Genomic DNA, 23,115 nt, shown 5'->3' on the forward strand with positions numbered 1-23,115 from the left:
TCCTAGTTCGCCCCGCACACCTGTGACAAATCAGGATCATAACGAGCTCCCTTCTTAGTTAGGAGTTACGCTGCCTCCCTGCCAGATCGTCGTTTGTGGTTCTCATGACTTTCCAGCGTTTTCCTGTTTGCCTGCCTGGTTCCGACCCTGCCTGTCCCCAACTATTCTATTCTGCCGGCTCCCCGGTGAATCCTGTCTGTTCCTGACAATAAAGCTGTGTTCAGTCGAACTGTGGTGTCGCATTTGGGTTCTCGTCTGCTGCCTGACAGTTGACGGACGATTTCGCTTCTGTACTGATTACAGACGACTTAATGCTGCCGCAAATTCCTTGGTGGCATTGCTTGCAGCCAGAGTCTGCTTGGCAGGAGATGTTTGCAAATCATAAATAACACTTAACATAGTATACAAAATAATAGACAATAAAAATGTGTAAAACAACACGTGGTCACATTAAGTGACTTTACATGTCTTACAGTGGATGACAAGCTAGCCCCTTTGATCAAATCAAATTGTGATCTGTGCATCAGCTACATTTTGCTTATATTTCGCTGGCCTGGAAGCAGAAGGATCCCACCAGGTTGTTTAAAAAGAGTCTCCTGTATGGTAGCATCTGGCAGGAACCCAGCGAACCGGGGCAAAGTATTTACGGAATGATGCAATGCCGATTTGAGGAAGAGTTTGACAAACTATTGATTTAGCTGTTGCTGCTTCCTCGCTGGCTAGCTTCCCTGTGGATTATTGTCATGTGATGTAAAACAGCACGGGGGGGTCCTCCCATAACCAGACTACTGTAAACTGCTTTGTGGACAGGAAGTCCAATTAAATGAACCAATTGAATTGTAGTCTGATTGAGATGTGATTGGAAACGCACTGACTGAGCCCAGTAAAACCTTTGACCTTTAAATGACCTCTGTGAATACAGGTGCACGCCATCCTCAGGGGTCCTGAGGGATTCCTGAGGTGCGTAGGCCCCTTCCATCATCTGAACTCCCTTAGGAAAACAGCCTCCCGTACCGGGAAGCGACGTGATCTTTGACCGACCGCCTGTCAGTTTCAGCGCATCGATTTATTTTTGTGGGCAGGGAGAGCAGAGCTCCGACTGATCTGTGTGCCGGGGAGCTGATTCCGAAGCTCCGCAGCAGACCCGCTAATACGTTATGATCTCATTAAAATTCCGACAACCTGTCGCCTCGTGCCTGCTCAGCAGTTTGCAAAAATGCATTGCTTAGTATTAATAAACAGGGCGTAAGTCTTTCGCTGGTTATTTAGAGGCAAACTTCAGAGGCGAGAAGGAACAAGAGCTGACTTATAGTGACGTGGGACAAGGACGGGAGGGATGAAACACATTAGGAGGCGATACAGTGTAGTTTATGGCAGGAGGACCCAGCTATTACGGCTCACATGCATATTCACACACACCCATCAGGGATAGCTAAAATCTGGCCATAATGTTTGTTTGCTTTTCTTAAACATTCAGTCAGCGCGTACAAACAATGGCGCTTTGGCTATGAAATATATCTCGGCTCTAAACCTGAACCCTCTGCACTTGCTTTACAGCCTGACCTCCTGGTTTGGAGCTGCAAGTCAGCCGTTATAAAATTGTAACCGTAATAAATTGAGATAGAGCTGTAAAAAGCAAACAGGGGCCAAACTCCACACTGCACCAGGGCCAAAGGTCGTGACCATTGTCGTTTGTGCATTTTCGGTGCGTGGTTGGATTATCATGCAGCCGTGTCAGAACCTGAAATCTTTGATAATCTCAGAAAACTCACCCTAGCCATCACACCTAGTGATTCCCTGCGAGCTCATGTAGCCTCCGACCACATCAAACGATTCTTTTGTAAATAATTGAACAAATAGGTTTGCAAAATGACCTCAGGAGAGAGGAAAATGGAGCCACAGATCAATCTGTTAGAAACTCAGGGAGTCATTTCTGCAAGTCATTTCTGTCCGTCCCTCCTTCCGTCCTGTTTCCTGTTTGCTCATTGGCTCCGATATGTAGCCTTGGTTTTTATTATTCCATGAACTAGACCTTCATCATCTCTCTCTGGTGTTTTGTTGTCTGCAGGTAGCAATACAATAGCCTGTTTTTTACGCCATCTGTGCATTTAAGGACAATTTTGTTATGTCTCGTTTGCATCTTTCTTGGTAAAAGGGGCATCCAAGACAATTCAGTGACGGAGTTTAAACCAGTCCCGTGCAGTGCAAGCAAAAATTGTAGTGGCGCAATTTGGATCTGATGAACTGGCTTCTTCTTCAGTATATCAAGTTAGGACCGGCTCTTGGCATCTAGATACCCACGGTGGTCGCCTAGGGCGCCCTCTACTAAAGGGAGGGCGCTGCTTCAAGCGCTCTCAAAAACTACACAAGTGAAATATAAATAAAAGCGAAAAGATAACTTTGTTCTTGAGTTCAGTTTTAAAGACTAGGAACTAAAAACTAGGAAACTGATATAACATTGAGTTACTAACTGGTGTTCATTTATTTTTGTGTGTGTTTGCTTAAGAAAACATTGAATACATAAGATTTACTGCCGGCCACTGTATTTGTTGCAGGATGGATGATGGATGGATGATAGATGAGGGATGAGGGATTGATGAGGGATGGATGAGGGATGGATGGTAATTACTACCAACAGTTACTCAAAAACAGTCACTTAGAAGGTTGTAATATCACCCAGATCTGATGAAACAACTTTAAAATGCATCATATGAAGATCTGAGCTAAGAACTGTGATTTATCGAGTTTTCCACACGTGCATATCTCCCAGACACCACTGTATTTTGGTTTCGCCGTTAGCATTCCCGTAGCTTGATTAGCATTTATCACCATGTCTGGAGGTGACCCGTCCATAATCCATAGGTGCTCAAGGCAGAACTCAGAATGATGCTGTGATTAATGTCAGAGGAGATAAGCCAACACGCCGGATATGTGGAAGAGGCTATTAAATGATAAAAAAAATATATATCACGGAGTAGAGATTATTCTATTTGGTCTCCTGCATGGAAATGTTTAGAGGAAACTTTAAACCCCCCCTAAACTGTAGTCACCAGTGTCAAAAGAAACAAAGTTTACAGTCCCGTAAATGTTTGGTGGTACAATGAAGTTATTTTCTTTTTCTCTTTCATTAAGTGCTACTGAACATTTTTAGAGTCAAGCTGGTGTATTTACAGTAAATGTTTCTATGTTTGACTTGTTGTTGTTCTTTTAGAGGTGAAGCCACATACTAAATATTGATGAATCACCTTTCAATATTGTATAGGGAACGTAAATCCAAATGATACATCACTTTTAAGTACATTTATATATCTGGAAAAGCGCTTATCCATCGCTTTTTAGCAGGATTTCTAATATACAGCGCAGAAATATGAATCAAAAGCATTTCAGACTTTCACTTTCATTTCTAATTGCAGTATCTTTATGGTTGCTGGGGTTTGTGTAATTCTCAGAGACACAGTTTGACCTTCATTTGTGTGTCAGACTCCAGGAGACCTCCTGTATTCCCAGTAGCTCTCCAGAATTCCCTCCATCAGCGTTTGACGAATGTCCTTCTTGGACCAGGACGAGCTGCATTAAGACTGACGGAGAGGGACACAGAAGGAGAGAGAGGGATGATTTGTATTGCGTAAGGAAGAGACTTTATCATAGAATTGAACAGGATAGAAATAACTGCACGTATGTGCAGCTGTAGATATGTGCACAATTACATGGATCTCATTTGGAAACAGTTTTGAGTTAACGAGCAAACTGGATTTCTGTCCTTCACGCGACACCCTATAATGATCCATGTTTAGGCTGTTCGCAACAGACTTCTGTCTGTAATTATTCATGCGGAGAAGATTTGTTTCAGTCCTTTCCTTTGACCTTCAGAACGACGGTGCTCCAGCTCTGACGTGCATAGTGTCTAATGTAATTCATCTTTTTTAAGTTCCTACTATGATCAGCTTGGTTAATATGCCTGTTTACAGTGTGTTTTACAACACAAGGTTTTAAATTACACACAATTCTGATTCTTTGGTATTTTCTGGACATTTTGGGAGTCTTTAGTGTTTCTTTACAGCTTATAAAATATCAATTTTAATCTGTTTTCCTCTGTGTTGTCAAGACAACAGCGTCTGCCTGTCCTTGGCACGTTACATTCTGCAAACTGTTGCTACCTCGTGCTTGTGCACTCTCAAATCTCACTCACAAATAATGCAGTGACGCATAAATAATAGATATGTTTGATAAAACCGTGACTTTATGTTGACCTTTGGATGCTAATCTATGGTGGAAAAAAAATTAATGATCACTTGATTGTTTTTTAGTGGTGATTGATTGATTGCATCGTGACTGGACTTGAAATGACAAGAATGGTTGCCAGGCAATCAGTCAAATTTACACACACACACACACACACACACACCCACACCCACACGCACACACATTCAGAGGGAGGGAGAGAGAAAGAAAGAGAAAACATTACCCAAATTACACTCATTTCCGAGTGGTGTTCGGCGAGTTTGACGACGTGGACGAGAGCGATTGGAATCAGCACAGGCGTGTGAGTGTGCGTGCACGTGTGACAGAGGGCAAAGAGCAATGTTTGCATTAATGCTGCGTGTGACCTCTGCACTCAGCAGTAGATGTGGGGAAATCTTGTTGAAAACCCACAATCCCTCCATCTTTTGAATATATCTGATGGCGGTTTCTATAGAAACCAACAAGACGATCGAGGGCTTTATCAAGATGGTATTGAGATGGCTCTTGTCTAGGTTCACAAAACCGGATTATGATGTTATGAGGAACAGCGAGTGTTGGGTATTGAATTTGAAAAAACTCGATGATAAAATGTCACAATTTATTGGTTTACTGGTCGGTGGGAGCTCAGTCTGTTGGGAACTGGGCTGAGAAACTGAGGGTTCTTGATTCAAGCCCCAGGGCAGACAAAACATGGAAGGTGTTCTAGTAGTAGGGAAAAGTGCCAGAACAGAGCACTGCCAAGGTACCCTTGAGCAAGGTACTGAACCCCCAAATGCTCATATAGGGCTCTGTGATGAACTGGGGACTCATCCAGGGGTGGATCTGCCCTCACCCATTGTGACCCCGAAAAGGGTAAAATGGTGGAGAAGATGAGAATTTGTTGTTTTATTCATTTTCAAGAGGAGTTCTTTAATGGCTACAATACAAAAGTATAAACAGAACTTTAGTTATATTTATGACACTCAAAGGCTCCATTATGCAAATGGAGCTGACTCAAATTTGAGCTCAAACCCCACGTTGATCCACCGAACATTAACAAAAACATTAATTTATTACAGCTTGGAGCCACTTAACTGTTTAAACAGTCTCGGGTTGTAGAAAATGATAATAATTCTATTGTTATTATAATGTTTCATATCTTTAAAGGGAAGTTGTTGCCCTTAAACACAATGCCTCGGAAATCTTGACTTTTCCATGTTTTATTTATTCCCTCATTGGTTCCTCTCTAGTCCCTGCAAATGTCATTGCAAAATATGAAAGTTTAATGTTGCTTTAAAGCTGCACGGGGAATCTGGAGGGCGGCCGAAGGACTTCAGGCAAGATTTATTGTTTTAAAAGAGCGCCCTGCACAAAAGCCTGCAAGTTTCTAAGGATTTTACACCTACAATAGCTGCTTTTTAAAACCATTTTGGGGCTTTTGGCCCCAGCTTTTGCTGGCTAGAAACAGGGAAAATAAGGAAAAAAGAAGGGAGGACCTGCAGCAAACGTAACCAAGCTGGATCTGAACTCAGGTCAGGTGCGTCAGGGGCTATAATCTCCTCTGATGGTGCATGGGAAGAACTCTGTGAGCAACCAACCACAGCAGGATAGTTAACATCTGCTTCACAGAAAAGGTAATGATAAGTAATGTTCCAGAGTACTTACCTGCTGTTCTCGCACGTGCCAATGACATGTTGGTCTTTCTCCTTCAAACAAAGCCTTTATGATTTGTCACATGTTTTACCTGTGAAAGCTTAAAAAGAGCAGATTAATCTTGCATCTGTTTCAACACAAGTAAATTGTCTAGGGAGTACTGAGTTAGTTAATCAATCAATCAATCAATCAATCAATCAATCAATCAATCAATCAACACATCACCGATTTACAAAGACCCCCCCCCCCCCCCACACACACACACACACACATACACACATATATACACAATTTAAGCGGCATCCCAGTCACGTGATCAACGCAGCTTGTAAGATTTTCTGACCCCCCCTTACTGTTTGCCTGACTCTTGTTGCTGGGCAGGACAAGTCAAGGATCGCCCTTCTCTGTGGTTCCCAGTTCTCCGGATCCCAGTAGCATCCCCGCTCTCAGAGGGGATTTGGTGTACCGTAGCGCCATCTGGCGGTGCGGCCCCGCAGCTACACCCCCACGCTCTGAGCGCACAAACGGGCTTGACGCTCGGAGATGTGCAGGGCTGCTGTCGCTTTCCTCTCAGCGCGAAGGCAGCCTCCTCTCCCGCAGACGCCCGAGCTCACAACCGTCCTCTCAGTCAACCTTTAAGAAGACCCAAAACTACATTTTCCGACGCTGGACCCCCGCTTCTAAAAGCCTCTTCAGTGCGCTGGATTCAGTGCATGGATAAAAAAAAAAAAAAGCTGCGGAAAAGAGACAGAGGTCCTCCCCTCCTCAGCTGCTGTACACGCCAGGTAAGACAATTTACCACCAATTTAGCAGGAGAGACGTGTCCCTGGGCTGCTTTCTGTGGGGAAAATAGCGCGGATTGTTCTGTATCCACGCACCTGCTCCGGATGAATGAACGTGGGCGTAAAGAAACAAATCACTTCTCTCGCAAGGTGCTGTCAGGAGACCAACACGGGCGTTTTATCAGTTCTAAAGATGCTGTCATGCACGTACGTAGACTTCTCCTGTCGGTGCTGTGGCATTTTTTGGAAGATGCAGCGACTTCCATTCACTGGCACCTTTCAGGAGAAGCTTCCAGCATTGGAAACTTTCCATCGGGATGCTGATATGGACTCTATACTGCCTCCACCAGTTTATGCTATAAAACTTTATGCAAAGCTGCAGACTCTTGAAGCTGCCCCTGATTCTGCTCTTCATGATCTCAGATGTACCAGAGGGGCGCACGTCGGAGTGCTATCAGGGACAGATGTGTGTTAGGTCTCATCTTGATCCATTTAGTATCCTTCGCAGACAGTCTGCTTTCATGAATGCCTGGAACCTTTTTTTTTTTTTTTTAATAATAGATGGCCAAATAGATTTGCTGGCACGCAGCATCGATTTTTGTCTGGAACTGTGAAGAGTCATCTTATAAGGAGCCGGTAAAAGTCAAAAAATCCATATTATAAATCCTGCAACAAATTGCAAAATTGGGTTTCGGATAAGCCGATAGATGTGCTGATGTCACTTAAGGTTGGAAATCACGGGGGAAATAACGAATTTGGAATATGGCTGTCATGTATATCGTATCCAAATATTCGACACGATGAGATTCGCTGCCTCGAGGGGAAAATCGTGTTTCCCTCCCTGTTTTTGTTCCAGATAATTACGACTCCTTTATTGCCCTAATTGGATTACACACCCAAGTCAGATGCACCAGTTATTCCCCTGCTTGAGTAATGAGTGTGTTGCTGCGGCATCTGGCGTCCTGTCCCACAGGAAGAATGCGAGGACAGAGAGCTTCTCTAAGGGGGTAGGCGACAATTGTGATGGGGTGCTAGAACTCTGCACTCTTGTTTGGGGTGGTTGGGATCAGGAAAGGGGTCAACCCAGGAGATTTAGGTATCCAATGAGGCGGCTTGTCGGGACCAAGACTTGCTCCATTTGGGCCAGTGTTGGGGTCACAGGGCGTGAGAGGAAGTGATGTAAGAAAACAAAAAGCAGAGGGGTTCTTTGACTGTCCGCTGCCACGCTGAACAGGCAAAGCTGTTGTGCCCGTTGAACTCCGCGTCCTCACCGTCCAGCCCTCCTTGTCCTCACCGTCCAGCCCTCCTTGTCCTCACCGTCCACCCCTCCTTGTCCTGACCCTCCACCCCTCCTTGTCCTCACCGTCCACCCCTCCTTGTCCTGACCCTCCACCCCTCCTTGTCCTCACCGTCCACCCCTCCTTGTCCTGACCCTCCACCCCTCCTTGTCCTCACCGTCCAGCCCTCCTTGTCCTCACCGTCCAGCCCTCCTTGTCCTGACCCTCCACCCCTCCTTGTCCTGACCCTCCACCCCTCCTTGTCCTCACCGTCCAGCCCTCCTTGTCCTCACCGTCCAGCCCTCCTTGTTCTCTCAGCTCCTGACTCTACCTCCAGTCAGTCCCCGCTGCCACCCCCCCCTTTTTCTCCCGTACCCTCATTAAATCTATCATTTGGCGCTGCTCTCCATCCTGTCTACTTACCGCGCGGATGTTTCTGGGCGTTGGAACTTTCCAGCCTTCCCGTCTCCCGAGTCCCATCTTTTTTTGGTCTCATTCCTTTCACTCCAATGTCCTGGGAGCCCTCGGGGTCACGTCTGCATAGAATCGGGTGGGGGGGAGGAGGCTAACGTTTTGAGATCAGTGATCGGCGCAGAGATTTCATTCCAAGTGCCGGATTCAATCTGTCAACGATGGTTTAACAGCCTTCGCGAGAGGCAGCGACACGTTTGCCCATCAGCGCAGATTAGCGCTATTGTCACTTTATGGGGCAAATCCCATTTGGTTTATTGAAGCCAAAGTCGTACCTGGAGACACAATATTAGCAGTGTGGTTCAACTGTTCACACTTTCCTCTGACTCTCTACACTGTTCTCAGAGAGTTACCATAAAGAAGGACAGAAGACTGAAGCCGGATGTGATAAACGCAGAGCGACGGGCCTGGAGAGGGGCGGTTTGTCTCCACACAGAGAGAATAGGTGATGGGGAGTGTGGCTGGGGCTGGGGGGGTTGTCATCCAGTGGGCGCTCAGGGCAGACGGCTTAAGAAGCTGCTGTTTGAGGATGCTGAGTGAACTTGTCGCTAAGATCTGGGCCCGTTTCCCAGAGGAACCAGGAGTAGCGGCTGAGTGCTCCAGCGTGACGAGCAGTCGTTAATTAAAATGAGCTGCTCCTCTGACAAGTGAGTTATGGGGTTCTCCTCCTGTTTCAGAGCGACTTCATGTTGTGTTTTCCTCTATATTGAGCAAAACAGAAGGCAAGATTGAAGGGTGGGTATTTATATTCTGGACAGGAGCTTTAATGGAGCCTTTTGGCCCTGATTTTGCTGAAATCACTCATCCTGGAAATAGAAAACTGTGATTCCATGATAGAAAACTTTGTCTCTGACACAAGGCCATGTGTAATTACATGGATATATGTGTGCTGTCAGACTCTTCTGGTCTTCTCTGTAACACGAGCGTGTTTATATTAGACCACGCAGATATTGGCTACTGATCATATAACTCATTAGCATGGAATATTGTATGCATGCGGTAAATTTGAGCTATTTCTGATGGCAAATTCATTAAAGCTGGGGGGATTTGAGCCTCCAAAGCTCTTTCTGTAATCAGTCTCGACCAGTAATGCTCCCAGTTGTATCTTTACTACGGTACTCTAGATTTAGCTAACACGCGTCTTGTGGCGTCCATGATGTAAGAATTTTATAACTGGTGTCAACTGGCATGTCGCAATGTTGTCAAATAGGATGATTCAAAACAATGCAAAAGCCGGAGATGGAGATTTTTTTGTTATAATTTTAGTGAGATTTTTGTAATTCCTTAACATGTCAATACACAGCTAGGTGTTGTTACTATTTGACGTAGATGGAAAAAGGAGGATTTGATGCCACGACATTAAAAAGTGGATAATTTGTGGGTTATGTCATGAAGTGTTTCTTTTTTTAAAAAAAAAAAAGAAAGTTGATGAAGTAAATGGTAGATAAAAAAAAAAGTGAGAAGTGAGCCATCTCACTTCGTTCCTATCTCTGAAAGTTTTGTAAATCCTAATTAAAACCACATTTATTTATTTTTCTTATATGGATTCAATTTGAAAACTGGACATTGCGCAACACATGAGAATATCTGTGAGGCGATTTGCAGCATATATATAATAAATGTATTTAGCAATTAAAGAAGCTGATGATGAATTTTATCTTTAGACATATTACATTAGCTTTGCTTATGGGTGGGGCTCCTGGAGCAGTTAGGACACGCCCACTGGCTCTACAACAGCCCCCACCACGACACTCACACTTGTCAAAACACACACAAAAAATAAAACTCATAAACACACAACAACACTTATGCTAGAAAACGAGTTTTCCAGCGACTGTCGGTACTACTAGCGAGGCTGCTTCTGCCACAGACATCTCCTTCGACAACTCGTCTCCAGTGCCTCCTCCCATCATTCAGGACCTTGGCTGTCCAGAGCTGTACCAGTTTTAGCAGCCATTCTCCCAGGCCAACTGACTCGCCACAGATTGCAGTCGACAGGCGCTACTTTTGAAATGGTGGTAGTTTGTCACAAAAGCCGTCCGGAAAATATCATCAGCCCTCTTAGTCAATCACACAATTCCATTGTAGTTGGTTTCAACTCACAGAAGGCGGTCACTCTTAAATTTTTACAACAAAATAAGCTGAAACTGGGACTAAAATGTCAAGAGTTGGCCCAGAATCAACCAAGAACACTACTGTATGTTACGTTTGTTTTGTTGGGGTTCCGTTACTCTCATGGTTGTCGTTAGCAGCTTGCTGTTGAACCATAAAATGAACAGCACACAGTTTTTCCTTGTTTTCAAAGATGGTTGCTTGAATTGTTTAGACATTTAGATGATTTCGAACTATTATAGTGTTAGCCAAAAACTAGCACCATTCATCCTCCCTAAAGGGATTGATAGTTGCTATCATCATGTTTATATTTTCCTTTCACTCACATTTGATACAATTTCGGATGTTATGTTGAAAGGAAAGCGAAATCCTCCAACTCTGAGTCAGATCTCAAAGCTGTGGGGACGTAAACGGCTGTAACAGACAGATGACCCTGCAAACAGACAAGACGCTCTTGTCCCCTTTTGAAGCTTTGCCTGTTCAGTAATGCTGGAAAACCAGGAGCCCTGCTATTCAAATCAGCCAAAGTGGGATTCTTCCTGACAGATTTTTCAGCAGAGTCCAACCCAATTGGCAGGATCGTCGCTGTGACGACTTGCGCTAAAAATCACAGCCGTTTTTTTTTTCCCCTCCCTTGTCTGTCGTTGAGAAATGGAGGCTCGTTTTCGACGGAAGCAGGCGACGGCTCTTTTACGGAGGCATTTTTAGTCAAATATGCCGCCAACTTTGTTGTATTTGATTAAACATTTTGGGTGAGAGTTGCTCAGAAATGAAAGCAAGTTGGACTTTAGGGGAAAGAACAAAATGGTCATTTCCTTGCTACAAGATCGACCGATATTACCGTATTTTCTGGACTATATATCGCTCTGGAGTTTAAGTTGCACTAGCCAAAAAATACATAATAAAGAAGAAAAATAGATATATAATATATAATAGATATAGAATATATAATAGATATATATACTGGACTATAAGTCGCATTTTGGGGGAAACTTTATTTGATAAAATCCGAGACCAATAACATACATTTCATCTTGAAAGGCAATTAGCAATCCATTATCATGGATTAGCAAATGCTAACGTAACAAATTCAGCTACATGACCCACAACAAACTGAGTACGTGTCTGCTTTGTTAACGTAACATATTAACAGTTATTCAGATAACAATAGCATAAAGAACATCCGAGCAAGTTTACCAAACAATCAAGTCTAACTCCATAGACGAAGCACCGCTTCTTCTTCTGCGTCGCTAAAGGAACTCGTTCCTCAGGTACACACGCCTAGAGCGCCCTCTTGTTGTCAGTGTGAAAATAACGAACATGTGAAATTCTGTAATAATGTATTTATTTAACATATAAGTCACTCCGGAGTACAAGTCACACCCCCTGACAAACTATGAAAAAAAGTGCGACTTATAGTCCAGAAAATATGGTAATATGCTGTAGTGAGCCATCGATTTGTGAATTCAGTGGCAGGCCTCAGTAAAGTTGATCAATTATAGAACATTCATGGAGTTGTTCCTCTGTCATTGTGACATCTGACATGATGCCTGATCTAAAGGACATCAGACGTGTTGGTAGAAGAAGCCTATCTTTTATTTTGTTATCATCCATCCTGCGATTCCAGCAGCACTGCGATGATATCTGAGCTTTCGCTGGTCCGGAGGAGGCTAATGGGGTTTTTTACCAGCAGCATCGGTCGTTAACGCACACCGACTCAGTTTGGAGGTTCTTGCGGAAGTTCTCAATCTAGGAGGTAAAATTTGTCCTGTTATTTTTCTGTTATTGTCCAAGATCATATATTGACGAATGTCTCACAGTCCAAGATCCAATTTGATGGCAAATGTTTAAAGAAGCTGCAGCTGTTCGCCTCAATCAGGCCGTGATTTTGAGTTGTTTTTTCTTAGATCCAGGTGAATCCTGGGTTTTGGCCTCAACTGCACCGTTCGTGACATTTCTGAACTTCTAAATGAAAATGAAGAACACTGTCGTCCAAGTTCTGAATCCCAGTAAATTCCCAGTGAAACCGATTTTTGTGTCGCTTTACAACACACACAATCTCACTAGAGCTGCCGCATGGTTCGAGTCCTGACTGGAGCTAATGTGTTAGCATGGAACCCCTGCTGTGCTGCGCAGCGTGGCACCGATCTGCATTTTTATGTTATTTGTTACAAGATTTATCACCAAACTGTTTGGATATGACGCAGTCGGGGGGGAAAGTTCGCACGTGGCTCTTACTTACCTCAGGCTCATTCGTCTCTTTATTCATTTTGAGCTGAGTTTGGCATTCAAATGAACGTGCATGAAACAGAAAAAGGCGACTCGGCTGAACAACATATAGCTCCCCCCCCCCGTGCGCTCCCTATTCGGAGCGTATCAGAAATGATGAATGGTGCGGCGGTTTAATGATCTTTATAGTGGGAAGGCAAGTGCTGAAGCAGGCACACTGAGTGCTAACCGCAGAGAGATGAAGACAGACCTCTGCCAGACGCCTGCAGTATCCTAGAAAAGCCTCCACCTCAATTAAAAGAGTGATGGTGAAGTAACGAGGAATTTTAAAGGTGAAGTCAGATGCGCAGGAGCACCTAAACCCCCCCCCCCCCCCCCCCGCCGCCACCACTGAGACTTTCTCCTCTTTGCTACAAACATGTCCCAGCTGCAGAGTCGAGCATGTTTGTCGGGTGTCCCTGAGGAGTTGTTGCTATCTTCCTGCTTCTCTAACACGCGTACATGTGGACTGTATCTAGGAAATTAACAGGCCTCATTTACATTTGTCAGTGTTCTACAGCATGGAAGAATTCTCTCTGGCGGCTCCTGATCACAAGTCAGACAGGAGTTCCTTGCATCCGCATTTGCATCTTAAAAAAAACCTGAACACAGTATCGCATCAGGAACCTAGCTTCACCAGGAACCTAGCTGCACCAGGAATTAAGCTGCACCAGGAACTAAACTGCACCAGGAACCTAGCTTCACCAGGAACCTAGCTGCACCAGGAATTAAGCTGCACGAGGAACTAAGCTGCACCAGGAACCTAGGCTGTTTCCGAAACCACCCCCTATACTCTACATAGTGCACTCAATAGTGTGGACGCCATTTTGAAATAGTGTCCGAAATGTTAGTGAGTATCTCTGTACTCTATGTAGTGCACTCAATGTATCCCACAATGCACTGCGAAAAGTAGTGTACAACCGATGCACCCTAACTCGGAAAATATATCCCATCGGCCTTTACGGTATCACGTGATAATCTATCAATGGCGGGTAAACAAGGAGAGATGACTTACAAATGTATGTATTGTCCGCTGTTTGTTTCACATTTCATACTAAAGTGTCAAAGCCGTTGTCCGAATACTAACTTTAAATTGAGTGCGCTACGTAGTTCACTCAATCCATGTCCCCCATGCAGTGAGTAGTGAATAGGGAACGAGTGTGTAGTTTCGGAAACAGCCCTAGCTTCATCAGGAACCTAGCTGCACCAGGAATTAAGCTGCCCCAGGAACTAAGCTGCACCAGGAAATAATGGGACACAATCATATCAAGTGGTCATAATGGTGGCGTTTAAGTTAGAGGAGGCATTATAAGCGGCACACTTACCATATATTATTGTACTATTATTGTTGGGAGGCTAAAGTGATGTAAGAAAATGTATTGTGGAGAGACCACGTGCATTCTGTTGTGCACAACTGTAAATTCCAACATCAGGAGGATGACAGTGACCCACTAACGGAGGAAACCAAACCAGTGAGCTCCATCCTAGTCAATTATTAATCCCGCGGACGACACGACCAAAGCGTGTCTGCCACCTTTGACTGTTCAATCTTTTATGACAGCTCTGGATCATTTCTGTGTAAATAAGTTGCAGCTACATTGGCTGAGACTCGAAAATCAATTAAACTTGCGGGAGAAATCCAGCGAAGCCGCCGGCGCTCCCGGACCAGTCCCGTCTCTCATCGGTAGCAAAGCCCCCGGTGATTTCTGGTGTCGCTGACGTCCTGACGGCAAACCCCTTCCTCTCCAACTGGCACCTAGACCAAAGCATCCCATCCAATTACCGACCCAGCATCTGTTACTGGGCCCTCATCGTGCGACGCTCACGGCGTGACAAACATTCTTAAAGTTTTCCAATGCTGTATAAATGTGTATAACAAATATTTAATTTCAACATCTCATTGTAATGGAAGTTAAAGCACCATCGTACAGCTGAGTGGCCACGTAGTGCGTCATTCTCTCCAGGATGCTCATTATGTATTTCTAGCCTACTTATTATTTGGAAAGTAGGCTAATATAGACACTTACAGCATGTGTTGCCTTATATAAGGCTTTTAATTTTTTGCGGACAGATTTGTTTATTGTTTTTTTAGTTCAATATGGCTCTTCCAACATTTTGGGTTGCTGACCCCTGATCTAAATGCTCCCGGGCATTTCTTTGCGCTAGGTTACGACCCTATGACATCACTGTGCGGTCTTGTGGGTCACCTGACTCGGTGTCCAGTAGATCGAATCTTTCCCATAATGCCTTAAATGCACTCAAGGTGTCCTTTACTCCACATGATTTATTGCATTCTTAGCCTGAAAATGAATTAAATGAGATGCTCCGGGTTGTTTTCATCAACTAGATGGTAAAAAAACATGTTTTTAAGGCTTGAGATTTTGTTTTTATTAGCGTCATTATAATGTAATACAGAAAACATTTTCTGAAAATGTTACCTATAAACTTTTGGCCTTTTAGATTGATTTCCAGTCCCGTGAACTCTAACAAAAGATAATAAAGCAGTAATGAGATGTTTTAGCCTAAACTACACTGTGGTTTTTGTCTAATCCACCACAGGGGCACAAATGAAGAGCACACAAGAGAGGCGAGGGGGTAATATTAGAGATCTGCCAGCACTTCAAAATCTCCTGATTAGCATCTTTAGCCAGGGAGTTCACAGCAAAGTCTTAGAGGCTGTAAAATCTCTGTAAAAGATGCTCATCAGGCCGTTAAAATGGATACATTTGTAAGAAATGATATTTATCCTTGTGTTTTATCTGCCACTGTTTTTCCGGCTGTAGTTCTGCTACATTTGCGAAGCTATATCGCTGACCTGTTGCTCGGAGACTCCGCGTTTAGAACGTCGACCTGAGGTTTACAGGGAATATGTGCTGGAAAACCATCTTGGAAGAGCAGGAAATTCCGGTTTCCTACTGCATTTAATCTCCGCCTAATAGTTATTGGCTGAATGTGGGCGTGGAAGTTATTTCATTTAATGTAAAAGTGACTTATCTTGAGGTTAGAATTGCATACTGAACTCAAACGGCAAGGGTCTGTAAATCTCCTTGACTTCCTTGTTCCCTCTTCCAGGGCTTTTACCAAACGCACTTGCACGCGCGGCTGGAGTTTCTGAACGCTGAGATCAATCCTTTGCTCCAAGCAGAGACGCGGTAGCTTAAGCTTCATATTGGATATTTCAGCGATGCCATTCGCGTGCAGCCAAGACAAACACTACTGGCAGGCAGGTGACGACCAAACCGCTGAGTCATGCACAAGAACGTGAAGTTGCTGATGTCGTCAAGCTCATCTTGGCTCCCCGAACCTCTGTGGTTCTGCCTTCAGCGGTTTCTGGAAGAAGCACACTTGCGTCTTGGTTCTGTCTTTTTTTTTTTCTTTATGAGTTGTTGAGTTGAGGTCAGGTGGTTGAGTAAGATACTTTCCATTACAGTTGTCTGTCACCGCAGCCTTTCATGCCAGGCAGTTGTGTTTTTTCCCCTGTCCTCCCATGTTTTAAAGATAAACTTTAAACACAAGAGTCAATAGATGTAAAAATAGTGGGGGAAAAAAGCGTATGCTACTTTAGCTACATTCTGCTTGAGGTAGAAACAGAAAATTTGCACATAGTTTTGTACGGTGCTGCCATCTTCTGGTACAATGACCTCACAATCACATTGTGTTGCCATTCATTGTCATGGTCACCATTGTGCATGGCTAGCATACCGTGGGAATCCCCTTACTGTTAGCATTCTAAACCCTTAATCATTTGATTTCAGGCATAACTGTTGTACTCCTATGTGGTCCACTCTTCGCTGCTGTTTGCTTCCCTAAAATTCAGGTTAAGACTGAAGCTGTGCTTGAACCTTCCCTTTATTAGCTTTTAGCCTTCTTTATTGCTGTCTATTTATCTAAACCTTGTGTTGGCTATAGTTGGTTGAGTAACATTTTGACAAGATGCTACTTTCTAATTAGGACTAACCATTTATACATGTTCATACACTGTCGGTGTAGAACAGAGGTGTCAAACTCAAATACCCAGTGGGCCAAAATTCAAAACTGGGACAAAGTCATGGGCCAACATTGATATTTATTGAAAAATAATCTATAGCTATAAGCTATAATAGGGAACCTTTTGATATGGACCCAAACTAGTTTTGTTCAACAACTGAACATGGAACAAGCAAAGCTTAACACAATACAATATATAATTTATTATTGCACACATGCAAAATCGAAATTAAAATAAAGAAACACATCACTGGCATTCATTTCTTCTCTTTTAAATTTCAACAGTAATCGTTTGCCATTGAAAGTTAATGTACATCTAATGCCTTTTCATCTCTTCTACTTTCTGGTGCCTTTGAGTCATTTCCAGGTGCTTGTGCTTGTCTTGGTGTTGTGTTTTATAGCGTCATCTGGTGTTGTTCTCCTTGTAATGCACATTGGCTCCACATACAAGACAGACAGGTCCGTCTTTTACATATTTAAACAGATTTTCTGCCTCCTACCTGTTCAGAAAGGTCCTATTTTCTGCCTTTCCTTTAATAATTTTTCAGAGGGGTAGTGCAGTGCCAGAATTAGCATTAGCATAAAAGGTCGCTATGACTACTTCCTCTTTCTTGGTGGTTGGCAAGCCACAAATTGCTGCATTAACACCACCAACTGATGTGGAGTGTGGATTTTCACACCAAAATACCAGCAGAGCATTCTGGTATTTGTAGTATTAGCACATGCGCTTTAAGCGATAATACCGGGCCAGCACTAATAGTCAATTGGTATTGCTTCGCGGGCCAAAGATAATTACATTGCAGGCCAAATTTGGCCCACGGGCCAGAGTTTGACACCTATGATGTAGAAGCTTTGGAGCTCAATTCCGTTCTCGTGTTCTTTTGACATGCAAAAATGTAAAGTTCGCAAACTGCAAGGTTTGCCCCAAGCTTCCCAGAAGTTTACTTGCTCCACCCATTTGATCAGGTGTGCTTCAGACGTGACTTGTGTGCTCTCGGGGCAGTGAAGTACGCGAGTCACTTCAACTAGCAGCAGCAGCAGCAATGGGAGAAATGAAGACGTCCGAGTACGTACTTCCTAAGACCATGTAGCAACGGATGGGACATTCTGTCCTCAATTCAACTTTACTTAAATAGTGTCTGCTACAATCAAAATTGTAGAAAAAAAAAACTTGAGCAGGACCAGGCTTACAATAATCTAAATATCTTTGTTTAACCATTAAAACTTGTCTGGATTCCCCTAAGAACACCACAAAGAATTGACGAAACTCTGCTCCGACTGACACGTTTTTCCCCTGGTGCACAGTACACCGGACTGACTTTTAAGGCCCGTTTCCCTGACGACACTTTCCAAATCTGTAAAGAAACAGACGCCTGTGCAGATGATGACGTATTGCACATGCCAGACCAGTAGGTGGTGGTGGTGGTTCCTTGGCGCTACCGCTCGTCATAGTCGCCTCATTTGCAGCAGATACGTCACAAATACGTCTCGGCTGGTTCAGATGCTGGTTTTACACTTCCAACTGCTGCAATGATCAAAATGGCGGAAAGCACCAACAGGTCCCTTGGATCCGGCATTGCTGCTTTGGTTCTTCTTCTACGTATGGGCTGCGGCTACTCTGCAAGCTCAGCTGTGGTTCACCTGTAGCTGTGGTGTACCTGTAGCTCAGCACCCCCTCAATCATCACACAGGAAGCCCTGAAAATGGAAAGAAACTTTTCCTCCCAAAAAAATGTGGCCAGTAGTGGACCGTCGGCCTGGACATGAGCTCTTAGGAACAGGCAAACGTAAAGGGAATAAAAGATGTAAAGGGAACAGAAAAGGAGATCAGAGAAGTGACTTCTAGATTCTAGATCTAGTATTGACAGGTGGAGTAGCAATTACACTCCATGTAAAGGAAATACCTCAGCTGTGCTTTTTGATTTCCTCATTTGAGTAAAACGGCTTCATCTGCACACGTCTGAAACAAATGTTGCCAGAAACCTTCTGCAGAAACCTTTTGTGTTCAGCAGCTTGAAGCCGCTTCTTGCCGAAAATGCGCTCCGTTTTCTGTTGGAGTGATTCCAAATGTCATTCCTTTGCTGTCCCTGTGCCGGGAAGAGGGGGGGGGGGGGAATTGTGTGCAATCCCATCTTGCCAAAGAACTCGTCAAGAAGGGAAAATACATTGAGGTGAAGCACAAACAAGAATTTGTTCACATCCGATGGTTTGATTCATCAGTCATCTTGTCAGCAGACCTGGATTTGAGGTCGTCTGCGTTTTGTGAGGAACACAGAAAATCTGCAGCTCGGTTAAACACAGTGGAGTGTTTACAGTAATGTGCTGCTAGGTTATAAATAACATACTCAGCATAAATCACCCTTTAGGAAAGTCCTGCATTTTGATGGAGGGACGCTAATTATCCCAAAGAACTTTCTTTTGCGCTAACCATGTAATTGTAGCGTTTGGACAGCTTAGCTTGCCCACAGCTGTAGAATCTGTGACCCCATGTTTGCCTCCACATTCTTCTCCCCCATGAATCATCGCCGCATGGATCTGTCCCCTGGTTCCACTTTAGTTTCCGACTTTTTTCCAATTGCACGTTTAATTCCTGTTTGCAGTCATCCACTCATGAGTTATATCAATATTGGGCACCCGGAGGTTCAACTTATGTCGCTAACCCGTAATTGAAGCTACTGTGCCTAAACATCCACCAGGGAGATCAGTCAGCGACCCCGCGGCCTACATCAAGGACACAGTCTCTTCATTAACCTTGATATAGAGTAAGAACAACGGCCTAATGACACTGCTTTGATAAATACTGTATTAAGGTGGTAACAACTGTCACTCACGTTAGCGGTCGATAACTTTCAGCTTTCATGTACTCTTACATTTTTCATTAATGACATTTAATGGAGTTTCGTAACAGGAGAGAGCGAGTGCGAGCTAGTGGGGGTTCAGCTTATTAATAAGGTCTGTCATGGATACAGACTGTGATATTCTGGCTGCACGATGGTGTCTTTACCCTTCACGGTGCTCGATTTAGCACTGAATTTGAAGTGATACCCGGCTCATGGGATCATTTCTTTAAACTCACCACATTTATGCTGAGCAGATGATTTTTTAATAAGAATTCTCAAGTGTCTCTTCACATTAAGATGGGAAAATGTTTGGTCGACAGAGGCAGCAGCAGACGTTTTAGCACGTGTCAGCTGCTGCTGCCTCATCACCTCAGAAATCCCGTTTCAGGATGGGGGGGGGGCCCTCTCTGCCTGGGATGGCATCGAGCAGAGTGGAGGAGTTTCAGTATTTCTAGGGGGTCTCACGAGTCAGCGAGGAAGGAGATCCACAGGCAGTGATCCGGGCGTCGCATCTGTCTGAGAAGGAGCTGAACTGCACGGCTAGCATTTAACAGCTGATCTATGGTGCTACCCCCACCTGTGGCCATGGTGGTGATTAAAAGAACTAGATCACAGGTACAAACGACCAAAGATTCCTCAGCATATCTTGGTTCTCTGGTGAGAAGCTGGTTAATCAAGGAGGGGACAGAGCAGATCCACCCCACCCAGAGGAGCCATCTGGTTATAGGATGCCTCCTAGAAGTCTACCTGATGAGGCTTTCTGTGCACGCCCCACTGGGCGGAGACCCTGGGACACGCCGGAGGGATTATGTTGCTCGACCTGACCCAGGATAAGTGGCAGAAGATGGATGAACGGATGGTACAAAGAGTTTAGAAAAGAGCAGCACCTGTGACATTCCAAAATCCAAAGTTCCACTTCAGCTTTACACCAACTAAATGAATAGAAACAAAACTAGCTCAGGCAAAATCCAAGAGGTGAATTTGGAATTGACCATCAGGAAAAAATTAAATAAAAAAAATCCATTTAGCATTTTAACATGTTAGCTTTCCTTATTTAGTCCCACTAAGCTATGCTGACAGACTTGCTGCCTTAGCTCTAGCTAAGCGAGCATGTCTGTTAGCCTCTTGCCATTATTGCTAAATCAGAATTTACAACAACAATAAGATTTGTATACACCACCTTTCAGCGTTGTTCATAATGCATATCCACTTTCTATCTACACCTCTGCTTACTTTAAATAAAAAAAAGGCTATGTTTGAGTTAGCAAGCCAGGGACAGGAGGCAAAACCCAGCAGAAACACCAGATTGCCACTTGCTTGGCCTCCCACATCATTACTATAAAAGCAAAACAAACTCATTTCCCTTTAAATGTTTTGCCATTCAGTGCTACACTGTATTCTTTTACTTGTTCGGAGACTGTTTTGGTCGGCGTCGACCGCCTACGCCTTTGTGCATCATTGCTGATTAGCCACGGTCCTCATCTGGCAAACACTCCAAGAAAAGCAATTTGTACTGACCCCAGGTCTGCAACCGCGCTGGCCGAGCCCCAGTGCGCGTTGGCAAGTTGGGCAGGAACAGCATATGTGACAGGATGCTTTGTAAATGTGGCCACATAGCACTCGTCAGCCATCGCAGAGCGTGATTTATAAGGCAGCCCTGGGAGTGGTTGGCATGTATGGGCGGAGGTGGGGAGGCAATTTGTGCTGGTTCCATTCACTCAGCTCACCCCGGTCATTTTTCCTTAATGGAAAAACATGAATTGTGGCCACTCTTTTGTGACCAGTCGCTGCAACCTAGACCTACAGACGACTGTTCCAGGGCTTCAACACCTCCGAAAAGCCTCGTCAGTGATGCTGATACACCCCTGAATACTTCAAATCAAATCAGTCAATCTTTATTTATATAGCGTCTTTTACAATCAAAATAGTTTCAAGGTGCTTTCCAGAATCCCAGGGCCTGACCCCCGACAAGCAACAGTGGCAAGGAGAAACTCCCCTTTAACAGGAAGAAACCTTGAGCAGGACCAGGCTTTAGAGTTCTATATTAGAGCTCTAAAGCTGCCAATATATGTCCAAAATCCTGCTTCAAAATATAAGTTCTTTCTTAAAAATACATCCCCATTTTACAGAGTATCAATCTACAATGATCTAAGTGATGAAGGTGAATCCCGAACCCAAAACCAGGAAATATGGCACAGATCTAAACTGAATCAAGCATTTCAGTCAGCACTGCACATACTTACTATAGGACATACAGCATAGGAAGTGCATAACATTTTATTTGAGAGACTATCTTGATTTATTCTGTTATTCTGCAGCCTTGTGTTGTGTTGGTACCAACAGTTTGTTAATTCCAGGCCAAGTAAATCACATCCTCATGTCAGCTCATATACACATTTAACCAGCTGTAAACGATCATTTTGCAGATTTAAAAAAACAACCAACAACAAAAAACCCCATCCAGGTTATGACCTGCACAGCAGCCAACCACAAGGAGTGAATAAGATAATTAGGTTTAACTTGTTTTAATTGACCTATTGACATTTGTCAACACACAGTTGTGACACAGTGGTTCAACACCATGGATTCCGAGGACCCCAAAATCACATCAACGAGCAATGTTGCTGTTTGTCTTTAATTTCTTGTTCAACTTTCTTCTTCTTCTTCTTCCTCCTTCTGACAGTTAGGAGAGTTTCAGTGTTCACTGGTTGGTCTGCTACCCAATAATGTTTTCAGTCCTCCTCCATAAGACAAACCCCCCCCCTGAAATTTATTTTTGGTGCTTATTAAGATGATGAACAGCAGATCAACAACTCCAGAGCCACATGGGTTGGCAGCCCTGCACGCCTTTGTTATCCTCTTGTCCTTGTGAATTAATCCACATTTGTCTCCTAGAATTTTAATGTCATTTTACTTTCAAGTTGATTTTCACACCGGACACAATCTGCTGAGATTTATTCAGCAGAGGCACAAATGTTAACCCCCCCCCCCCCCCCCCCCCCCAAAAAAAAAGCAGGAAGTGTGTGTGTGTGTGTGTGTGTGTGTGTGATTCACAGGCCTTAGGTAAGCTGCTTGGGAAAATCTGGAGGCTTAACTGTGAGCATAAAATGATTTTATTCTTTTTTTGTGTTGTTGTCATCAACACAAGAGGCTTGAGGCTAAGGCTAAAGTGTTTGCCAAGCTAGCGCTTTCCAAGATTTTTGGTTTGCCTCTTTCTCAGCATCCCTTTTTTCTGTTCATCCCTACTTGGATATGTACAAACTGTCATTTAATGTCTTTAGATGAAACCATGGCGCTAACACACCCTAGCATCCGTGCTTCCTTTAAAAGAATAAGCTAAAGCTTCTCGCAGATAATGTAACAATATAATGATCGAACATTAAATCATAGCCAAAGAGCATTTTATTAGAATCACACTCATGTGGAGTGATTTTTACATCTTTTTTTCATGGTGAATCTTAGCGCAGATGATGAAGATAAGTAATTTTGATGAATAAGAGCTAAT

General features: G+C 43.8%; 1 protein-coding gene across 7 annotated transcripts in view; it reads left to right on the forward strand.

The window, feature by feature from the left end:
* Positions 1–6,348: 6,348 nt before the first annotated feature.
* The window catches only part of nav3 (neuron navigator 3), a 283,562-nt gene continuing 266,795 nt past the window's right edge, over positions 6,349–23,115 (forward strand). For 5 of the 7 annotated variants that reach the window (XM_029851618.1, XM_029851620.1, XM_029851621.1 and 2 more), the window contains exon 1: positions 6,349–6,659. The gene's annotated coding sequence lies outside the window, so the exon portion shown is untranslated. The remainder of the gene's footprint in view (positions 6,660–23,115) is intronic. The other 2 variants (XM_029851626.1, XM_029851624.1) reach the window with 1 other exon arrangement.

Source organism: Takifugu rubripes, chromosome 18, assembly GCF_901000725.2.
Source record: "Takifugu rubripes chromosome 18, fTakRub1.2, whole genome shotgun sequence".
Lineage (NCBI taxonomy): Eukaryota > Metazoa > Chordata > Actinopteri > Tetraodontiformes > Tetraodontidae > Takifugu > Takifugu rubripes.